General features: G+C 37.7%; 1 pseudogene; it reads left to right on the top strand.

Annotated features, from left to right (window-relative positions):
• Positions 1-1,404: 1,404 nt before the first annotated feature.
• The window catches only part of LOC132226740 (HIV Tat-specific factor 1-like), a 42,006-nt pseudogene continuing 18,666 nt past the window's right edge, over positions 1,405-24,744 (top strand).

Raw genomic sequence — 24,744 nt, 5'->3', positions numbered from 1 at the left:
TTCTTTCTAAACTCAATCAATTAAAATTTTAAAAAAACCTTCTCTGGTTTAATACTGTGTTTTCCAGGCTCACTGGGTTGGCAACATCACCTCCATAGCTCTGAGGGGTGGCTCCACACATTCAGCTCCACCCTTTGAAACCTTTGGTCTATGATGGAGTAGCAGCCCTGATGATCTCTAATGTGCCATCAGGATCATTATTCCCTTTCTTTGAAAAATAACACATATTTGCAGTTGAATCTTTCTATGGTCCATTCCTGTCCAAGGGCCTTCCTTCATTCCATCCCACTTTCTGTGTCCCCTTTAGGAACTGGCAGTATATTTACTGACATCATCCCATCTCTATTTCTGGCTTCTCTTGAGGTGGCTGATTAAGTCCATGAGTTACATCCATGATCTCTTCATCAAATGGTTGCTTAGCCACACCTTTAGTGTTCTTTTCAAAACAAGGTTTGTCTGTGTTGTTGTTGTTGTTTAGTTTCTAATAACATGTTCCTCATGCCTGTATGAGATTTCATTAGAATAGCCTTTTACATTCATATTACTAGCATGAACCTCAAACTTTTCCAGGCTCTAACCATTATCCCATTCCAAAATTGCTTCCTCATGTTTAGATACCTGTGACAGAAGCAACTCATTTCTTCATACCAAAATCTGTATTAGTCAGGGTACTTCAGAGAAAAAAAACCAAAAGGATGAATGGATAGTTGATAGATGATAGATAGGTAGATAGATAGATAGATAGATAGATAGATAGATAGATAGATAGATAGATAACAGAGAGATCTAGAACTAGATAAATTAGAAAGACAGGGGTGATGGGACCCAAGCAAGTCTAAAACCTAGACAGAAAAATTCTATTAGATCTTAAGACTCAAAAATAATTTTCAATAAGGCTTACAATATATCTAGATACAGTCATTCATCAATTAATGACAAGGACATATTCTAAGAAGTGTGTTATTAGGCGACTCCGTTGTTTTGTGAACATCATAGAGTACACTTACATAAACCTAAATAGTATAGCCTATTATACACCTCGGCTGTATGGTATATCTTATTGCTTCTAGGCTGCAAACCAATGTAACATGTTACTGTGCTGAATATTACAGTAATCTAATGCACTGTGCTATGATGTTATGATGGTTAAGATATCACTAGGCAATATGAATTTTTTAGCTCCATTATAATCTTATAGGACCATCATCATATATGTGGCCTATTGTTGACTGAAATGTCATTATGAGGTACATGACCATCTATCTATCTATCTATCTATCTATCTATCTATCTATCTATCTATCTATCTATCATCTATCTATCATCTATCTATCTATCTATCTATCTATCTATCTATCTATCTATCATCACCCAAAGAGAGAGAAAGAGAGAGATTATAACGATATGGATCACATGATTATAGAAGCTGAGAAGTTTCAAGATTTGCAGTTCATAAGGTGGAAAGCCTGGACAGCCAATGATGTAGCCACAGCCCAAGTCCAAAGGCCTCAGAAACAGGAAAATCAATGGTATCATTTCCAAGCTGACAGTGTCAAGGTGCAAGAAGAGCCAATGTTTTTTAGTTTGAGTTCAAATACAGGGAAAGACTGATGTCCTAGCTCAAGCAGTAAAGCAGAAGAATTCCTCTCAGTCAGCCCTTTTCATCTATTTAGGCCTTCAGTTGACAAGATGAGTCCCACACACATTGGGGTGAATAATGATTTATTCAGTCTACTAATTTAAATATTAATCTCGTCCAGAAATACCCTTGCAGACACATCCAGAATACTGTTTGAACAAATGTTTGGACACCCCTGGCCCAGGCAAATTGATACTTTAAATTAACCATTATACTGCATATGTTTCATATTCACCCATTCTATAATTTTCCATTACCCCAATTCTTTGTGACCTGAAAGCATCATTCATCCACAAGATTTAACAAGAGCCTAGGCTGAAGTATCAAGTATTTCAGAACCTAGTACTTGAACACTGGTGCTTAATTATCAGTTCTTCATGTGAAATTATTCTCTTACCACAAAAATTTTACACACAGTGTTCTTTCTACCTGAAAGATATCATCTCCTGCACTTTATTTGTATTATTTTCAAGCCATATAGCAAGCACATATAACAAATCAAATGGGAAAGAAGAGACCATCATATTATGGAATATCTGGAGGATTATGTTGAGGGTTTGGGAATTATTAAGGACACTGAGACATCAATGAAAGATTTTAAGAGCAGGAGTGACATAATCAGATTGACATTTTAAAGTTTAATGTACTAGTAATGTGAAGAATGAATTGGAAGGGAATTAAAACTGAAGTGACAGGACCATAAGGAAGCTCTGTTTTCCCAGGTAGGAGAGTACATTAGATTTTTACTGATGTGACAAAAATGGGGAAGGAGAGATTGGAAAGATATTTATAAGGTAGACAGTGGAAATTGTTGAAACTTCAAGAGAGAAGTGTAGGCTATTTACCTATAAATTTGGATAGAGAAGAAGGAGCAGACAGCATGGAAAGATAAAAATTAGAAGAGTATAGTGTTCTGGAAAGCAAAACATGTGAGGATTTCAAGAAGGAGGGAAAGCTTAAATGAGGGGATAACTGCTAGAAGTAAAGCAAGTTGGGAGCAAAGAGTGACATGAATAGTCATTAGTCATACGAACAAGATAATTTTTTCATAGTGTGATGGGAACAAAGTCACATTGGAATAGGTTGGGGATGTAAAGGAAGATGAAACCAATAAATGTAGAAAATATTTTTAATTTTGGCTCTTAAGGCTATTGGAGAAAGCACAGTAACTGGAGAAAGACAGGGATATGAATATTATTTTGAATTAGAATTTACACATAGAGTTTTAACTTTCCCACCACTCTCTCCCAAGTTATATATGATGATAATTTAGAAAAAACAATACAAATTGTGAGTAATAAATTTTCTTCAGGTTCTTTCTTTAAATAATATTATTCATAGGATTTTAAGGTGAAAGAGAAATATAGCTGATTCTTTAAATGGAAAATTAGGTAGATTAACACTCAGTATAACTTAAACACAACTTTAAAAATAAACGCACCTGGCTGAGTATAGTCATGCAGTACAATGTATGGGGCTATGAGAATTTGAGTGAGAGGCCTTTAGAATTTCCCTTACCTCAACATAAAAGTAGCTCAAAACTAGAGCCTGGTCATTTTCATGAGTGTGGAGCTGTTGCAAGCTTTAAGTTCTCAGAGTCCAGTGCTTTAATTTATAAGACACATATATTATTATTTCAGATCCCCTGGATGACAACTTGTTCATTGGGTCTGACATAATTTCTATTTCTTATTGATTTATTTTTGTCTTTACTACTTCATTTGGGAAATGTTGCAATAAAAGGCACTACAGAAATTCAGGGTATCATATATGTGTTTTGTTTATAAATATAGGTTAAGTCCAAGTTTCTTAGTAGCTCCCAAAGGACAAATTAGAGCAGGTAAGCAGCTATATCAAGTTAAAGCAATTTAATTATATTAGTTAAATCACATTAATGAAGACAGACTGCTATATTAAGTTGCCTTGTAACTCATTTTAACCATTGAAGTAGTTCTTCCAGCTGAATAAAACCTAGTGTTTGTTGAATTAGCAAAAATGTGTTTTTTTTGTTTGTTTGTTTGGTGTGTTTTTTTGGGGGGTGGGGGGTGGGGAGTGAGATGCAAAACATTTTTTCCTACTGAAACTAATGGTGATTCTGGTTGGGCATTAAATAAATTAAGCCTTTAACTATTATTTTCCATAAATTCACCTCAAGGAAAAACTGTTCTAAGTTATGATTTAGAAGGAATAAGAGTTTATATCACATTCAAGTCTGTTTTAAAGTGTAGTATTCTTTTTGCTATAGAGTACTTGGAGGTCAATAAATAATCTGTTCTAGTGCAGACACAATAACAAATTGCTTCCTATAAGAAAATGCTCATTTTATAATGAAGAACAGAACATTTTATTGTATCTGGAAATATACCATTTGGTAGAGCATTAAATTTTCTTCAGTCAAATTAATTTAGTCATTCAGCAAGTGTTACAAGAACATTTCATGAGTTCAGTTGCATGCTGAAAAACTTAATATTTCACTCATTCTAAATTTAGTGGCACTTAAAGACAGTTGATGTTTAGATAAGGGGTTAATATCCAAAATCCATAAAGAACTCATACAACTCAATACCAATAAAACAAACAATCCAATTAAAACATGGGCAGAGGACCTAAATAAACACTTCTCCAAAGAGGACATAGAGATGGCCAATAGACATATGAAAAGATGCTCAACATCACAATTAAAATTAAAACCACAGATAGCCAGTTAGCCTGGAGGTCAAATCACCCCCGGTATTGCCAACATCAATCAAGGCTTAAAGGCAACAAGACTGCGCACAAAGACCACTAGGGGGTGTACCAAGAAAGCATAAAAAATGCGGAGACAAAGAAACAGGACAAAACTGTCAATGGAGGATATTGAGTTCAGAACCACACTTTTAAGGTCTCTTAAGAACTGTCTAGAAGCTGCTGATAAACTTAGTAAGGCCCTCGAAAAGACTGGTGAGACCGCGGATAAATGTGGTGAGATCCTCAAGAAATCTAATGAGACCCTCGATGTTGTGATAAAGAACCAACTAGAAATTAAGCATACACTGACTGAAATAAAGAAAATTATACAGACACCCAACAGCAGACCAGAGGAGCGCAAGAATCAAGTCAAAGATTCAAAATGCGAAGAAGCAAAAAACACCCAACTGGAAAAGCAAAATGAAAAAAGAATCCGAAAATACGAAGATAGTGTAAGGAGCCTCTGGGACAGCTTCAGCGTACCAACATCAGAATTATAGGGGTGCCAGAAGATGAGAGAGAGCAAGATGTTGAAAACCTATTTGAAGAAATAATGACAGAAAACTTCCCCCACCTGGTGAAAGAAATAGACTTACAAGTCCAGGAAGCGCAGAGAACCCCAAACAAAAGGAATCCAAAGAGGACCACACCAAGACACATCATAATTAAAATGCCAAGAGCAAAAGACAAAGAGAGAATCTTAAAAGCAGCAAGAGAAAGAAACCCAGTTACCTACAAGGGAATACCCATACGACTGTCAGCTGATTTCTCAACAGAAACTTTGCAGGCCAGAAGGGAATGGCAAGAAATATTCAAAGTGATGAATACCAAGAACCTACAACCAAGATTACTTTATCCAGCAAAGCTATCATTCAGAACGGAAGGTCAGATAAAGAGCTTCACAGATAAGGAAAAGCTAAAGGAGTTCATCACCACCAAACCAGTATTATATGAAATGCTGAAAGGTATCCTTTAAGAAGAGGAAGAGGAAGAAAAAGGTAAAGATACAAATTATGAACAACAAATATGCATGTATCAACAAGTGAATCTAAGAATCAAGTGAATAAATAATCTGGTGATCATAATAGAATCAGGGAAATAGAAAGGGAATGGACTGACTATTCTTGGGGGGAAAGGGGTGTGGGAGATGCGGAAAGAGACTGGACAAAAATCGTGCACCTATGGATGAGGACAGTGGGTGGGGAGTGAGGGCGGAGGGTGGGGCGGGAGCTGGGAGGAGGGGAGTTATGGGGGGGAAAAAAAAGAGGAACAAATGTAATAATGTGAACAATAAAGATTTAATTAAAAAAAAATTAAAACCACAATGAGATAATCACCTTATATCTCTCAAATGGCTATCAATAAATCAACAAAGAACAAGTATTGGAAAAATGTGGAGAAAAGGGAACCCTTGTACACTACTGATGGGAATGCAGGTTGGCGCAGCCACTGTGGAAAGCAGTATGAAGTTACCTCAAAAAATTAAAAATGGCCCTAGCCAGTTTTGCTCAGTGGTTAGGGCTTTGGCACATGGACCGAAGGTGTCCAGAGTCCATTCTGATCAAGGGCATGTACCTCACTTGCAGGCTCAATCCCCAGCCCTGGTCGGGGCACATGTGTAAGGCAACCAGTCAATGTGTCTCTCTCCTATAAATATTTTTCTCTCTCCCTTTCCCTTCTACTCTCTCTAAAAATCAATGAAAAAAAATCCTCAGATGAGGATTAACAACAACAACAAAAGAAACTTCCTTATGACACACGGATTCCACTTCTAGATATATATCATAAGAAACTCAAAACACTAGTTTGAAAGAATATATGCATCCCTATGTTCTTTGCAGCATTGTTTACAATAGCCATGATATGGAAGCACCCCAAGTGCCCATCAACAGACGAGCGGATAAAAAAGTGGTGGTACATGTATACAAGAAAATATTACTTGGCTATAAAATCACTGAAATCTTACCATTTGTGACAGCATGGATGGACCTCAGGCTAAGTGAAATAAGTCAGTCAGAGAAAGAGAAATACCATATGGCTGTACTAATATGTGGAATCTAAACAATCTAAATAAACAAACAAAACAGAAACAGATCCATAGATACAGAGGACAGACTGATGGTTGCCAGCAGGTAGGGAAGTTGGGACACTGGGTGAAAAAGGTGAAGGGATTAAGAAGTACAAATCTGTAGTTACAGAATAGTCATGCGTGCAAAGTATTGCATAGGTATATAGTCAATAATATTGTGATAACTATGTGTGATGCCAGGTGGGTACTGGAAATACTTGGGGAACATATCTGTAAAATATATTATTGTGTAACCACTATGCTGTATTCCTGAAACTAATACAAAATAATATTGAATGTAAATTGTAATTAAAAAAAATATAAAAGACAATTGATGTTTGGACCCACATAATAGACATGTAGTATTTTTATTGGAAATCCAATAATCAAAGTCCAGGAATAATAAGTATTATGATTGCTGAGGATATTTTTAGGCTTTATTTATCTTTGTTTAATATTTACTTTGAGGCTTTTTGTCAATATTCACCAATGACAATATTTAAATTCTGGTCCAAACACACACTTAACTATTCATCAGTAAATTAATTCAACAAGACATTTACTGCCAGGTTGTTCTAAATAGTAAAAAATTGCCACAGACGAATTCATTCTACAATGTACTTCTTGTTGGTACTTTAGAAATATAGTACCAAGATCAGAACTCTAACTGATATTTCCTTAGCCAGAGAAAGAAGTTAATAATGGTGTTAGTTTGTAGATGAAATTACTGTGTTTTACTTAGAGTTTGTTTCAGCTTTTGAGAGAGAGAGAGAGAGAGAGAGAGAGAGAGAGAGAGAGAGAGAGATACTCAGTCAATTACCTGATATTATAATGGATTCACTTTTAATTCTCCCATATGTTGCATTCAAAGAGCAAGGCTCTCAGGTATTTTAATTGAAAAATGAGCATATATATGGAAACCTTCCATCCCCAAACTTTAAAGTTGTTTATTAATTTCATGTTAAGGATTACCCTTTATTTCAGAAGATAAACTTGGTTAATCACACTGGCAAGTTAATATCATAAGTAATAGGTTGTGGAGGGGCAATGCATCTCCTGAAATGACTTTCTCTGCAGACACCCACCCTTTACTTGACTCTATATCCTTACCTCTCTTACTCCCACAAGTAAAAAAAAAAAAATCAAAAAGGTCATTTCCAAATCGAATTCTTTACTAGGGCCTCCAAGTCAAATAAGTCACATTTCATGAAGACATGTCCAGGTGTCTGTACCTCTGAGTTGACAAGGGAGAATCCATTCCTCCTCAAAGGGATGCAGTTTAATGGGCCAGAATCTCAGGGTATCCGCAACACCTTTGTTTAAAACGTGTACTTTTATACTTAGCAGGGAAATACTTTTGCTTTACTTATATAAAGGTGCTTATTTTCAAAACATGGAGGGGAGGGGGAAATACAGAACCAGAGGAAGTAGGATTCTTTGTTATAACCCATTTATTTTAATTATCATTCAACAGTTAAATTATTTTAAATGTAAAATAAATTAATTGAATTGCTATTTAACCCTCCAGCTACCAGATTATAAATCTTTTGAAAACAGGAATCTGTTTATTATTGTAGCTACAGTGCCTAGCTCGGGAGTGTCAAGCAAAAATGCTTCATAAATGAGTGCATTCTCTTCTATACATATATCTTATTATACATATATCAATATAAGGTTTTTCAAGGGGCATTTCGGTTAACTTTATTCATAGTGACAACAATGCTCGAGGTAATTATTCTATCAACTGAAATTTTACCTGAAGAGTTGAGAGGGAATATATCATGATACTCAGAGGGTAATTATTATCATTGATGAACCCACAAGAGATGGCAGAGAGTGGAAGTTTTAAGGATATTTAATATTGGAATGACTGATTTCTAATCCTGCTTCAGGGTTTAATTAACTATGTGACATAAAACAAAATTGATAAAGTTTTTTGACCTCATATTTTTTATCTTTAGGTTAAGTATGATAATCACTACTTTACAGAGTTTCAAAGATTAAGTCAGAAGAAGCATGTAAAACTGAGCATCTGGTAAGAAGGGTGCCATTTAGTTAGTACACAAAAAGTGATTATTTTTGAGCTGATTAATATAGTTCCAGAAAATAGTTTGAAAAAGAATTTCTGAACGTAAGTTGATTCTTGATTTGGCATAAATTGTCAAGTGAATTTGAAGTAATAGAAAATTTTAACTTCAAATTTTTAGTTAATTGTTACAAATATCTGCAATATATTTCTAGTAATTACCTTTTATTTTTTAAAACTAATTTTATTGATTTCAGATGCATATGTCCAGCATTACTACATAATGTCACTTTTCCAAAGTGGTTATATCAATATATTATCTTTCTAACTTTAGCAATTTCTCTCTGTGCATAGCAGTACGTTATGCTTTTCTTTTGCACTTCCCTAATGACAGATAAGGTTATGTTCCTTTGATTTGTTTATTGGCTCTTTGGATAAACTGGTCAAATGCTTATTCACTCTTGCTCATATTTATCTTTTTTATTTGTTATTAATTTATGGGATTTCTTTATGTATTTTGGGTTTGAGCCTTTTGTTGGTTATAGGTATAGGAAATATCATCTTCTACTATTTTGCTTGTTTATTCATGCTCATAATGGTGTGTACAAATGAGTAAAACATCATTAATTATAAAGTCCAATATATTTTTTCTTCTTTCTGGTTAGTGTTATTTTTAAACTGATTTATGCTTCCTGAAGAGCTCCATTTCCACTTAGTAACTAGGAAACTTCAAGATAACATTGCATCCATCCTAACAAAAAGAGAAAGTTGAATAATTTATAAAAATCATACATTTTCTTGAACCCACTGGAGATCTGAGGCTGCAAATCAAGCAAGTGAACTTAATTTCAGAGTGACAAGCCTCTTTGGGGGAAATCAGGAAACCCAAACTGTTTCCAGTTTGACACAGCACCAGAGGAAAGCAAATAAGAAGTCATCTGGAACTTTAGCAAATTTCTAAGTGTTGAACATGAACTCACATGTCATTTTAGAGCATCTGGGAGCCCAGACAGAAAGGGAGTTTGCATTCACTCCCTGGCTCTTTCCCATGAGTCTCCACTAGGAGCTTACAGGAAAGAGGTGAGAAATTGCTGCTACTAGGGGACAAGCGTGAAACATTGCCACTTCCCTAGACTACTCACTTACATAGGAAGCTAACGCAGTAAGCCGCTAGGGGAGGGACAGCAATCCCTCTGGCACCCAAGGACACCAAGGTAAAGGGAAGAAGTGAAGCCACCCTACCCCAGGGGAGGTGTGGGAAGAGCCTAGCAGGATCAACAGTGTAGTAGTAGCAAGCACTACTACAGGCCTCACACTAAAGACAGAATGTAAGAGAAACATACAAAAGTGAATTGTATTTCTATAAGCTAGCAATAAATACTTGGATATTGAAATTAAAAATATCATTTGCAATTATTTAAAAAGAAATGGGATACTTAGGTGTAAATCTAGCAAAACATGTACAGTATCTATATGCTGAAAACTATAAAATTCTGATAAAAAATAAATCAAATATCTAAATAAATAGGTAGATATGGCATAGTCATGGTTTGGAAGACTCAACATACTGAAGATGTTCATTCTCTCACATCGACAGACAGTCACATGTCCTTAACGACAGAGGCGCCTTCTGAGAAAAGTGCCATTAGGCAATTTAGTCCCTGAGCAAAGGCTTAGGGGCTATAGATGTATAAAACAACATGAGATTAAATTAAGTGCAGTAGCCCTAACTGGTTTGGCTCAGTGGATAGAGCATCGGCCTGCAGACTGAAGGGTCCCAGGTTTGATTCCGGTCAAGGGCATGTACCTTGGTTGTGGGCACATCCCCAGTAGGGGGTATGCAGGAGGCAGCTGATCAATGTTTCTCTCTCATTGATGTTTCTAACTCTCTATCCCTCTCCCTTCCTCTCTGTAAAAAAATCAATAAAATTAATTAATCATTTTTTAAAAAAAATGATTAATTAATTAAGTGCAGTAAAAAAGATGGAATCCAGAGACACAGGGGCAAGGGCTGTGTTGGGAGATGGAAGAGGGTATAGGGGGAATAAACAGTGATAGAAAAAAATAAAATAAAATGAAGGAAAATAGAGACACAGTAAGTACAAGATGCATGAGGCTGCTGTTGACATAACACAGCATACTGTTTTACACGAATTTTTTAAATAACTAGAAAGAGTACACTCTAACATAATGATTGAAAGTATAGTACAGTAAATAAATAGTAGCATAGTCACTTATCATCAAGTATTATGTACTGTACCTAATTGCATGTGCTATACTTATATAGATTGGCAGTGCGGTGTGTTTACTTACACTAGTATCACCACAAACATGTGAGTAATGTGTTATGCTACAACATTATGATGCCTACATTGTCACCAAGTGATAAGAATTATTCAGCTCCATTATCCTATATAATAAAAGCTAATATGCAAATGGTCATCACACCCTCACACCATCACGCTGTAACAGCTCAGACACTCAACACTGGGGAGAGAGGAATGGGGACCATCCAGGCACAAATGAGCTTACAAGAAAGAAATGGGAACCAGCCAGGCTGTGGCTCAGGAGAGGGACAAGGTGCACTCCTTGCAGTCCCAGGCGCCAGCACCTGCACCTGCAGCCCAGAAGAGGGACAAGCTGCCCTCCCTGAGGTCCTGGGCACCAGCGTCTGTGGCTGTGGCCTGGGAGAGGGATAAACTTCCCACCCCACTGTCCTGGGTGCCTACAGCTGTGGCCTAGGCAAAGCGAAGCTGCCTGCCTGCCTATGATCCCTTGCATCTGTGGCTGGCCCGGGTGAAGCCAGCCTGGGTCCTGGGTGCCTGTGGCCAGCCAGAAGAAGAGAAGCCTGGGTCCCAGGTGCCTGCAACCAGCTGGAGGAGGGAATCCTGGGTCCTGGGTGCAGGGCAAGGCAGAGATGGTTAGGGGCGGTCAGGCCAGCAGGGGAGCATTTAGGGGTGATCAGGCCAGTAGGGGAGCAGTTAGGGGCAATCAGGCAGGGAGGCAGAGGTGGTTAGGGGTGATCAGGCAGGCAGAGTTGGTTAGAGGCAATGAGGCTGGTAGGCAGAGGGGTTAGGGGAAATGAGGCAGGTAGGCAGAGGGGTTAGGGGCAATCAAGCAGGTGAGCTGTTAGGAGTCAGATTGTGAGAGGCAGTTGGACATCCCCCGAGGGGTCCCAGATTGGATAGAGTGCAGGCCATGCTCAGGCGCACCCCCCCCTCCTGTGCACGAATTTCATGCACTGGGCCTCTAGTAATCTTATAAAACCACTGTTGTGTATGTCAACCATTGTTGACAGAAATATTGCTTGTGGTGCATGACTATACACATAGAATACAATTACTATCAAAATTTCATTCATAGATATAGAGAAGATTATGTTAAAATTTATATGGGATGGCAAAGGAACTAGAGTAGCTGAAACATTTTTTGGGGGGAAAAAAGATTAAAATGGGAGGAATAAGTCTATCCATCAACTGAATTGCTACCATAATCAAGAAAGTGCAGCCCTAGCTGGTTTGGCACAGTGGATGGAGCACTGGCCTGTGGACTGAAGGGTCCTGGGTTTGATTCTGATGAAGGGCACATTTCTGGGTTGCAGGCTTGGTTTCCAGTAAAGGCCCTTCAGGAGGCAGCTGATCAATGATTTTCTCTTATCGTTGATGTTTCTATCTCTCTCTACCTCTCCCTTACTCTCTGAAATCAGTAAAAATATATTTTTAGAAAAAGGGGAGTGCAGTTTACCCAAAGGTATAGAAACCAAGATCAATGGAATAGAATTGAGAATCCAAAATAGAGCAACATAAATATGCCCAACTCATTATTGAAAGAGACTCAAAAACAATTAAATGGAGGAAAGATAATCTTTTCAACAAATAGTTCTTTAGCAATTGGATATCATATATATATTTTTAAATCAACCTTATCCTAAATCTTACATGCTTAAATATAAAACTTTTAGAAAAAAACAAAAACAAAACAAACAAACAAAAAATTAACAGGAAATCTAAGGGGTTTAAGAATAGGCCCCCAAAAAAAGAGTTATTAGATTTGACAGCAAAAGTATTAACTATAAAATAAAATAAAAATTGATAAAGTAGACTTTAGCAAAATTAATAATGTTTTCTCTGTGAAAAGATTCTTGAGAATATTAAGAAATAAGCTACAGATTGAGAAAAAATATTTGCAAACCACATATTCAATGAAGGACTAATATATAGAATATATAGGAAACTAAATAATAAAAATAAATAATTCAATTAGAAAATGGGTAAAGACATGGAAAGAAATTTTAGCAAGAAGGATATATAGATGACAAGTACATAAAAAGATGTTGCATATCATTAGACATTAGGGGAAAGCGGATTAAGGCCACAGTGAGATAGCACTGCATACTGTTAAATAAAATATAAAAATAGTAACACCATCAAGTGCTGGTCAGAAGCAGAGAACTGGATCATACATGCATTGCTGGTGGGAATGTCAAAAATAACTGCTATTCTTAAAAAAAAAATGTAGACATGCTAACACACAACCCAGCAATTGTTCTCCTTTGAATTTATCCCAGAGAAATAAAAACTTATGTTTACACAAAAACCTGTGCACAAATGTTTATGGCAGCTTTATTCATAATAGCATCAAACTGGAAACAACACAGATGTCCTTCAATGGGTGAATGGTTAAATAAACTATGATACATCCATCCTGTGGATTACTACTCAGCAGTAAAAAGAAATGATCTATTGATTAATGCAACAACCTATATGAATCTCCTGGGAATTATGCCGATTGTAAAAAAAGCAATCCCCAAATATTGCACGCTATATGTTTTCATTTATATAACATTCTTAAAATGACAACATTACCAAAATGGAGAACAGTTTAGTGGTTGCCAGGGTTTAAGAAGGGATTGGGAGTAGGAAGGAAGAAGATCTATAATAATAAAAGCATAATATGCTAATTAGACCAGATGACCTTTCGGACAAAGCTGGGGCTGTGAGGGAAGTCTGGGTCCTGAGTGCCTGCCAGCAGCCAGAGGGAAGTCTGGGTCCCGGGTGCCAGAAAGAAGCCAGTGCTGGAAGCTGGGGGAAGGAAGGCCTACTCTTGCATGAATTTCATGCATCAGGCCTCTAGTGTGACTATGAAAGGGAAACATGAGGGATCCTTGTGATCAAAATGTTGTGCCTACTAAATACATTAATGTCAATATCCTGGTTGTGTTAAGTTTTTATCATTGGAGAAAACTGAGCTAAGAGTGCACATGATCTCTCTGTATTATTTATTTTTTATTACAGCATGTGAATTATCTCAAAATAAAAAGTTTAAGAAGTTTATGGGGAGAGAGAGCAAAACAGGACTTAATAGCTTTTGAACTAACAGCTATTTCTACTTATATTTTGTACTATATGACAAAATGGTATTTTGTTACTAAAAAGCATTAAAAAATAAAACCCATATAATTTTAGCTTCTTTAAATGTCTAGTATATAGAAGATGGTAGTTTCTATTTTGAGCTGGCCATTTTAAGTGGTATGGTGCCAAGTTCTTGGGACTGCTTTTAAGATGAATTTAAAAGAAATTCAAATCCAAGATACAGGATGAGGAAGACACTAGAAACCATGTCATACATGAAATAATGAGATAAATTGACAGTGTTCACCCACAAAAGAGAAGTTGGTGGATAGGAGACTGTACTCTTTAATTGTCTGAAGAATTACCCTATGGAAGAATTAGATTTCTCTGTAAAACCCTAAGGAATAAAAATAACACCAAATAAGAAGGCAAAATAAGAGCTATTTCAGTTTGATTACTGGGAGCTGAAGGGTGGAGAAAATGGGGAGATGTTGGTCAGAGTACAGACTTCTAGTTTTAATCTAATGTACAGCATGGTAATTATAATTTATAATACTGTGTTAAATACTTGAAAATTGTGAGAGAGTTGATCTTAAAGGTTCTCACCACAAAAAAAGAGATGGTAATTATGTGACATGATGGAGGTAGTAGTGAACTCTATGGTGGTCATCATTCTGCAATATATAAGTGTATCAAGTCAACACATTGTGCATCTTAAACTTACACAACGTTATATGTCAATTACATTTAAGTAAAGCTGGGGGGATGTGTGGCCCTTAGCTGGAGTGAGAGGGAATCTTCTAAAATTTCTGTAAAGTAGCCCCTACTGTAACATTACCTGTGTGACTATGAGGAGTCAAACAAACATGGGTTGTAATAGCCAGCGGGAGTGTGGGTGTGTTCAACTTCCCAAATACATTGGCTTTACTTGGTGTAGAGTTATCTCCGCCAGTGTTTCTTCAGGGTAGCCATTCTTCAGTGGGCCATCAGCTTAGCAAAGTATCTACTGGTTCAGCTCAAGGCAGTGTCACTCAGAGTCCAGAATGACAGGGTAACTTCGGTGCAGCTTATGTCCCTGAGGAGGGTGCGTCTGCACCAGAGGCCTGACCTATACCTGTGACAAAATACACTCCCCTGCGCTCTCCTCTACCTCAAAGGCTCACATGAAGAGATAGTGTACGTCAGGCACATAGCAGAGTGTCCACAGCAAGTGTGCAATAGATAGTGTTCCTTTCCTTCCCTTTTAAACTTGTTGATAGGTGTTAGGTATGCTATGGAGGGGATCCAACCATCTAATGGGCAGTTGAACTGAATGAGTGGCCTCTAGGACTCTTATCCCAAAGACAACTTCTGCTGAAGAAAATCTATGAGAGAGCGGGGCCGGGGGCTGGGGGGAAGGGAGACCGGTAAACTTTTCTTAGGAAAATCAAGCGGCTAATAGGATCGGTAGTCAGTTTATCACTATTTAAGTCCATAATTGATCCTCTTAACTTCCTAAACAATAGCCCATGTGCAGAAGGCCATCATCCCCAACTCTGTGCCATATTCCATAACCAGGTCCTTAAAGCAGCTCTGCTGTCCCCCACAAAGTCCACTTGGCAGAATAGCATTAGCTTCTGTTCTATCTCTGTCTCTGCATGGCGGACACTATTCCACCTCTCCATCCTTTTTTCTTTCCCTTATTTTTTAAGTTGAATTTATTGGGGTGATATCTATATATATAAAAGCCTAAGTGACTGGTCAACCAGTCACTATGATGCACACTGACCACCAGGGGACAAACACTCAATGCAGGAACTGCCCCCTGGTGGTCAGTGTGCTCCCACAGTGGGAGCACCGCTCCGCTGACTGAAAAGTGCCAGACGAACCTCTCCCGGGGACACTCCCCCTGCACGCCCCTCCCCCATCCAGACCAGGACCTGGATTGGGACTGGCATCAGGACTGACTGGGCGTGAGCCTGTGGCTGCTTCTCAGTCACAGGCGCGTGGAGACCGCAGCAGAGAGGCAGCAAGCCGACCAAGCAGCAGCAGCCTGCAGCAGAGCCAGGATGAGCGGGAGCAGCACAGTGTCCAGCTCAGGATTGGGCTCCTCCCCAGCCACCTGTTGCTTCATGCACTACTACATCCCTCAGGAGATGTTGGATGCTGGTTTCAGCCTGATCCCCGCAGACCACATTGAGGGACCCCACTGGTGCATGAATCCATGCACCGGGCCTCTAGTTGGTTAATAAAATGATACATTTCTATGACACATCATCTGTATATTGCATTGTGTCCCCACCACCCCAAGTCAAATCTCCTTCCATCACAATATATTTGACACACTTTACTCCCCCCACCCCCGTATATCTGATTACCAACAGTATGTTTGGTATGAGTTTGTTTGTTTTTCTTCTTTGTTTATTTGTTGATTTCAGTTTTATATCTGTCTTATTTCACTTAGCATGGTATTTTCAAGATCCAACCTTACTTTCCCCCCAGATGTTCTTATGGAAACATATTGGTGTAGCCAGTGTGATATTAAAAGTATCTATCAGCAGCATGGTATGGCACCAGATAATCAGAATAGATGTAAACACTGAGACAGTCTTGGAGTTCCCATTCCATTTGGCATTAACTGTTTAGTTGCTGGATCATTGAGCAACATTGTAAAGGGGCTAGGCAGGATGGAATGGCACTTGAGAGCTCAAGGAAAAAGCTGTAAATCAGTCAATGTAAATTATTAACAATATGTATGTCCATTGTGATAAATACATGGAATATCATCCCTAGTCTGTGAGTAAGGGTGGTGAGTAGGGGGCAAAGATGTATGAAAGAGGGAATTGGTGAAAATAGGAAGTATTATCAGAAGGAAAAAAAAGTCTATATAAGAAAGATCGAAACTTGTAGAGAATGTTTATAAAAGTTTAGTTTAGTTGAGCCAAACTGACAACATATTTGAGGAGCCAGATCTCAAATGCTCTGGAGAATAACAGCTTTAGAGCTTTATTTATGCCTTTGAAATTAGGGAGGAATGGTAAGGAAAATTATATGGAGGTAGGAGAAAGCAAGGCAGGAATTGGATTACAGGATAGTTAACAAGATACATGCTCTCTTGAGGATTGTTATGGTTTATTTCAAAGGTGTGTTGACCTAGATGTACAGAACAAATGAACAGGGCTTACGTAAGGGAAAGATAAATCTTTTACTAAAGCAGCTTATATGTTTGAGGTATGACTGCCCACCATAACCTGCCCAGTTTGGAATTTATAATCAGATCACCGTATGAGAGTACTTTCCATAGAAGCCCTTTCTTTGTCTAAATATACATATATTTATCATCCATGGTGAATCTTTATGTCACTAAGTCTTAATTTCCTCCTCTGTAAATAGAAGGAGTGAAGCTAAGCCACTAAATTAATAATAAGTGTTAAACACAAAAAGGGACAAAAGATGACAAATAATTAATTGCAGGTAAAATTATAGTGAAGAAAATATTGTTGAATGTAAGTTATTTCTTAGTTTTGTAAATTTTTAGTTATTTTATCATAGCTTATATTTGCACTTATTAGGCTGAATATATGTCATGACTAAAGTCTATTATTATTCATTGGTATAGCAGGATGAAAGTAAATTAATTCTTTCAACTAAATGGTTTATTTGACAAATGCTTGGTATTCTCATTAGAAACAATTAACATTCAAAGGTAAGGTTAAGGAAAAAAAATCAATAAGCCCTAGGATAAATAAAAGTGAAAAGCACAATATACCACTTTACAATCTTCAAATAGAATTTTGCAGCTTAAAAAATCAGTTCAAGTCTGTTAACATTGGTTACTGCTTGGTACTAGGCTTATGGACATTTTTGTTCTTTATTCTCTTTGAACTTTTCCTACAAGGAATATGCATTAATTTTATGATCATAACAATAAAAAATTTATTGAAAATAATTGGAAAACTAGTAAGTAGAAAACAGAAGAATAAGAATAATCTGATGATCTCTGGTGGCCTTAGGTCTTTGTTGGGTGGTAATACATTGAATATATATAAGGAATCAAAGTGATTTGAACTTTATTTTGTTAGCATGAATACATTTATATAACAGAGGAAAATAAGCCATGCATTTGCATTTTGAAGATGAATTCTTTGAGAATGTGTTTTTAAAAGGAAATTTCCATAACCAATTAACTAATTTGCATTAAAACACTCATAATAAAAGTGTTTTGTTTTTTTTAACTTACAAAGAGCTAGCATTGTTTCTTTTGATAGATAAAGGTCTTTGAAGATCCATTCACAGAGATCACTTAGTTCAACTTGATTAAGCCTATACCCTTTGCTTACTTATGGAAACTGAGGGCATGGGCATATTTCCAACTCAGACCTTGATGGTTTGAGCACATGTGGCAAGAAGGGAAACCCTGGCCCAATTTTCACAGGTGGCTGCCGCGGAGAATCCTGAGACCCATCTTGCTTTCAAATGTGCAACAAGGCAAAAGACTGAAGTTTACATGTTCCTGCATATATTTTCTTATGAGCTATATCAGCGATGGCGAACCTCTGACACGCGTGTCAGAGGTGACATGCAAACTCATTTTTTTGGTTGATTTTTCTTTGTTAAATGGCATTAAAATATATAAAATAAACATAAAAAATATAAGTCTTTGTTTTACTATGGTTGCAAATATCAAAAAATGTCTATATGTGACACGGCACCAGAGTTAAGTTAGGGTTTTTCAAAATGCTGACACGCCAAGCTCAAAGGTTCGCCATCACTGAGCTATATCATATAATAGTAAGTATAAATAGGAAAACAGGCTCTCAGTTAAGTTAAATGATTTATTCAAGCTCACTATTTAGCTAGTATAAGTAAAAAAGCTACATTTAGATATCACAGCTCTTTATTTCCACTGGATATTGAGCTCTAAAGCAAACTTGGTTTTATAGAGGTGATTAAGGTCACCAGAGAGATGACAAGTTTCTTTAGATTGCCTTAGTTTGTGAATTACAGGTGACCAGGCAAGCACTCAAATATCACTTGTTTTGACATAATGAGAATTAAAATGCAATCCAAGGTGAATATAAGAAATATGCCTCCAGGAAACGAAACAAAAGCCTCTATAAAAAAACAAAAATCTTAACAGTCCAAAGTGACAGAACATAACAATTAATTCTTGCATTACTTTCAGGAAAGAAAAACAATAGGTTCTAAAGAAAACAAGATTTAAAAAAAAAAATAAAAGGTTAGTTTTAATTTAGCTCATGGAATAAAATACTTAACATATATATTTAGAAGGATTCCTTCCCTGTGGCTGATATTGACAGTTCAAAGGTTTTTATCCAGCCAGCATCCTCTGCAATACCAAGAAAACCACCAAGCATGTGTTCTACTGTTTCTGTCTCCCCCTGCCCCCCCATTTATTTGTTGTTTATTTACATTTCTTCCTTTCACATTGTGATTCAAATCCTCTCATGTCAGAATCTGTGCCTCAGGGCTTGGAAAAACTATAGCTTGGAGAACACAGACCATTGAGATGAGGAATGGTGTACTGGTTTCACACAATGAAGAGATGTCATCTAAGAGGTCAAGAGGGTGCTAGCATGTGGACACGTGGGCAGGAGGGGGGTGGTGGTGAAGTAGACATCCTGTAAAAATTCAGGAGGCATTCAACAGCTCATAGCAGGATTGTGCCTTGGGGGCTAAACACCAATTTTGGTGAAAGAGATAACAAGGGATGGAATGATCAATATAGGCTAGAAACTAGGTTACTAAGTAAGAAATTAGACTGAATACAATAAGACAAGCACCCAGTGATGAAATCTGGCACACAAGGCTGAAAGCTACATTTAAGATGGCTCACCTTTTCCCATACGTCCTTAGACAGTAACTCATATGGCAGAGAGAATTCTTTTTGTGCTTTTTATAATTACCAGTTTTAATTGCTAATTTATAAAATATCTTCCAGTTCTTACATATTGTACTTTATCTTTGAATAAAAAATACTTAATCCCACTAAAAGGAGTTTTTAGGTGCGAAATAGGCAGGTTTAGGAAATTTTAGGAATTAAGGGGTCCATGGAAAAAGCACAGGTCTACAGAGCTGCAAAGGGTACATTTCCAGGAGATAAGGGAGTTGGGAGTGGCAGAAGGCTCATTTCCATAAGATAAGGGAGCTGGGAGTAGCAGAAAGGTACACATTTACAGAATAAAGGGAAGGCAGCCCCTGTCAGAGAGGGAGGAAGAAAGCCCAAAGGGAATAGGAAACAATAAGGAAGAAGAAGGAGGGAACCTCAAGTACTTCATGAGCTAGCTCTGGAGTTGCTATAGTAACCAATCTAAGGGGATATCGAGGCACAAAGATCTGCAGCCTTTATAATTGAAGGAAAAGGGACTTAATGGGACTCTTTCTCCCTCTCTATGTGTGAGTCTGTGCTTATTTCTCAATAAATGTCCACCTTTTGCTATACCATTTTTCATCTGTGGTTCATTCAACTCCACTGGACAAAGAACCCCGGGAACCGTCCTGCCCAGAGGAGCACCATGCATTCCAGTCCACTTTTCCCGTATCGCCTTCAACAATATTCCTTACTCAATCCTAGGAAAACTACATGTACAGATGGACACAGGCACACACACACACACACACACACACACATTTTATTGATTTCAGAGAAGGGAGAGGGAGAGAGAGATAGAAACATCAATGATGAGAGAGAATCATTGATTGGCTGCCTCCTGGGGGTTGAGCCACCAACCCAGGCATGTGCCCTCTACCAGAACCAAACCTGGGACCCTTCAGTCCACAGGCTGACACTCTATCCACTGAGCCAAACCAGCTAGGACCATGGTCGGCAAACCGCGGCTCACGAGCCACATGTGGCTCTTTGGCCCCTTGAGTGTGGCTCTTCCACAAAATACTACGTGCAGGCGCGCACGTACAGTGCGATTGAAACTTCGTGGCCCATGCGCAGAAGTCGGTATTTTGTGGAAGAGCCACACTCAAGGGGCCAAAGAGCCGCATGTGGCTCGCGAGCCGCGGTTTGCCAAGCTGCAGTTTGCCGACCACTGAGCTAGGACAAGGCATGCATATTTTAATGTCATTGAAAACTGCAACAATTTTCTCCTTTACAATGGAAAACTTTTGCTTTGGGATTAACCTTATTAACCTTTATCCCCAATGAAAGAGCTAGCATCATACTTTTCTATTTCTGCTTTACAAAATAAACATAAAATATGTATTCTAATTTTGGTTAGATATGTATATAATGATCAGTTGAAACAAATCATATTGTGGCAAATGGCCCAGGAGAATGACAGCCAGCACCCAGAGGAATCAGGAAAGTAAACCTTTATTAAGCAGCGCTGCTAGTCTAGGGGACTCTGATCCCAAGCCTCAACTGACAATGTGGGGAGGTTCTGATATATATATCTTCTTGTGGCAGCCCCTCAGGGTGGGCTTTGCAGCTCCACCCAAGTCAGTTAGATGGGGAAGATTACTGTTTAACTAGATGCTGGGCTAGGCTATAAGCCCCCAGCGTTGCCCCCTTATTTTCCTTCTCAATATTAAGCTTGACAATTTCTTTAAAAAAAAAAGTCCCAATGCAATCTAATTACTTTATGGCTGAAAATATCAACATACCCTTTCCTAATTTAATACCTAAAATTGAATGGATAGTCCTTTTTGGAATCACTGCTGTTGAAACTGAAATTAATTTAACACGATTTCATAAAGTTCCCTTGTACTCTTTTTAAATATGATCATATTGTAGATAAAAATTGATAGACCATTTTTATAGGGCCTCCTGTACTTGTGGTGATTTAAGCGGTATATATGTTGCCTAATAACCCCAGTTTAATTTAATATAAATTGTTAAAGAAAGCCTTCATTGCTTCTCTTCATGTTTCCTATATTATTACTAGTACTAAGATTTAAAAATGACTATGATTCTCATCACTACTGCCAAATTGATTTTTTCAAATTTATTTTTTCCACATCTGATTCATATCCATCTCTCCAATGAGCCATTTATTGCTATTCTCATCATGAGAAAGAAATATAAATCCCCATTTTATGGGTTAGTAAGCTGGCCACTCTTTAAATTAGTAATGTCAATGCCAAACTTAACTCTTTCTATTTTGAGGTATTATCACTATATCTTAAGCTTTTGAAATATTTTCAGCTGATTTGGTAACCCAAGAACTTGTGGGAAGTTCATTCAAGCTGTAAATTCATGGGGAAGACTCTGCATTAGATGTGAATAGACACTTTGTTTTTGCTCACCGCAGTAGCCCCCTCAACAAGGAACTATTGCTGGCACAGAGAAGGCATTCAATAAGTGTATGTTGAGTAAAACAGTAAACCTGAATGCTAAATTATCTACATTATTTTAGAGGTTTTCTTTTTTATGAGAGTAATGAAAGTATTAAAACAAGCATAAATAACAAATGCCCAAAAAACATTTTATTGCAAAGCAAAGATTTGTTACTTCTCTATCCTGAGACACAGCTATAAAATCTGGCTTAATATTTAATAACTCAAACATAGAGTTAGATAAAGTTGCATCGGTCAGGTTCACTTGCAGAGAACAGAATTCACTCTACCAAGCTTAAACAGAGGGATTTATAATAGTATATTTAACAACTAAAGAATTGTTAGGAGGGCTAAAGGAACAGACTTTAGACCTAGACTTCAGGAAGAACACAGACTGGGCTGCCATGGAAATGTTTCCTTGATTTAAGAAGCTGTAGCATCAGAAAATTGCCCGTGAGATGGGGAAGGTGGTGATTATGGTTGACATAATGTAAGTAAACAAAGTTGATATCTCTGACCCTGCCTCTTTTCCAATCCACATGGCTTGGTACTCAAGACTCACTGAGCTACACCTGATTGGTGGAATCTAAAGTGCATTAAGATTGCTAGCTTCCAGTGATTCTGGAAAATCTAATTTTAGCATTCTAGCCTCAACACTATATAAAGGCACCCAATTTACTATAAAATGGCTTAGAATTATCCCAAAACATGATGCTCCACTGAATTCAGTATTTTAAATCCTTTCCAATAAATAGGATGCTCAAACAATATGGCATCAAGCATTAGACCAATCCAAGTTTATTGGATATGTAAAGTCTGACTAGTTTCCTTAACACCCACCAGTCACACATAACATGGTGAAACCAAGTCCCTAAAACAGAATGCCACAAAAACTTGGAAAGCCATATTTAATGCAACGTCACTCTAAGATTAGACATTTTTCCCAATTAACAGTTTCAAAGCATAGAAAACAATAATGTAGCTAAAATGGAAGTTTGAACAGAGCAGTAGAAAAAAATGCCATGAAAAAGAATAATTTCAGAAGATGAAGCACAGCTTTCATACAGTGGAAACTGCAGCAGCTGGCAGACCAGGCTGGCTCCAGAACACATTAGCTATATGTCTGGTAATTTTTTCAGCCTCTCTGTGCCTCAGTTTCCTCATCAGTAAAGTAGGGTAAATAAAAGAATATCATATTGAGTTTTCTGAGGGTGAATTGGGTTAGAGTTGTGCCTGGAACATATTAAATACACAGTAAATGTCAGCTATTATAATTAGTCAGTTAACAAATAAATCAAATTTTTATCTAATGCCTACTTTCAGCCCTAGGGCCTGCAATGCGTGCATGACAAAATAAGACCCAAGCCCAACTTTCAAGGTACTTAGAGTCTAATGTAGAATAACCATCAATACAAGGTTAGAAAGTATTGTATGCGAATAGCAAAAATAGCAGAGAGATAATTTTATTTAATTTTTTAGTGAAAGATTTATTAAGACTGGAAAGTCTCATAGACAGAAGCAGCCTTGACAAATAGAAACTGCCAGCATTAAACAAATGATAATCACTAGAGCAGCATGGGAAACCCTGCTGGGCTCATTTGATCTTTCCAGTGAAGGTAATACCTAAAAATAAAAACCACCATAAGCCAAAATGTCTTCTAGGACTCAGAGGAAATATGAGTATAGATTAAATGAATCAACCTTCTCAGTTATTTTTATGATATTTTTCTGTAAACAAATAACATGAGTAATTAGGCATTCATTTGGATGCTCTTAGCATTTTGGTGATAAAGGATGAATTGACAAAATTTGTGTGATAAATATATCAAAACAAGTTGCTTCCAAAAGTAAATTCAAAGTCGGCTGCCTACATGATATAGAACTAAAGGTGACCGTAGCAAATGTTATCATAGGTACATTCCAAGATGCATAACTATGGCAACTTGAAACTGGCAAGAAAGAGTCCAATTTATGAGGAATTTTATATCACTGTAAAAGTGTTAGAAAAATATCCTTTTAAAACTTAACAATTTTCTGAAGAGGATATGTAAGATAGTTCTTCCCAAATATTCTTAGGATGAAAGAACTTACTTATTTTCATATAGTCTGGTGGTTGCTTCACACACACAAAATATTATTTTACTAGAGGCCTAATGCATGAAATTTGTGCAAGAGTAGACCTTCCTTCCCCCGGCTGCCACCACCAGCTTCCCTCTGGTACGCTGGACCCAGGCTTCCCTTCGGCCCCGGTTTATTCCAGAAGGACGTCTGGAATGACGTCCAATCTAATTAGTATATTATCCCTTTATTATTATAGAATAGGGGCCTGGTGCACAAAATTTGTGCACAGGGGTGGGGGTGGTCCCCTCAGCCCAGCCTTCACCCTCTCCAATCCAGGGATCAGGCCTAAACCGGCAGTCGGACATCCCTCTCACAACCCTGGACTTCTGGCTCCTAATCGCTCACCTGCCTGCCTGGTTGCCCCAAACTGTCCCCCCCCTGCTGGCCTGATTGCCCCTCGTTGCCTTTGCGTGCTGGCATGATCACCTCTAACTGCCCCCCGCTGCCGGCCAGGTTGCCTCCAACTGCCCCCTCCCTGCCAGCCTGGTCGCTCCTAACTGGCCCCCTCGCCGGCCTGGTTACCCCT

Source organism: Myotis daubentonii, chromosome 2 (genome assembly GCF_963259705.1).
Source record: "Myotis daubentonii chromosome 2, mMyoDau2.1, whole genome shotgun sequence".
Classification (NCBI taxonomy): Eukaryota; Metazoa; Chordata; class Mammalia; order Chiroptera; family Vespertilionidae; genus Myotis; species Myotis daubentonii.
Note: the sequence above shows the minus strand (reverse complement) of the source record. Positions and strands in the feature narration are given on the sequence as shown.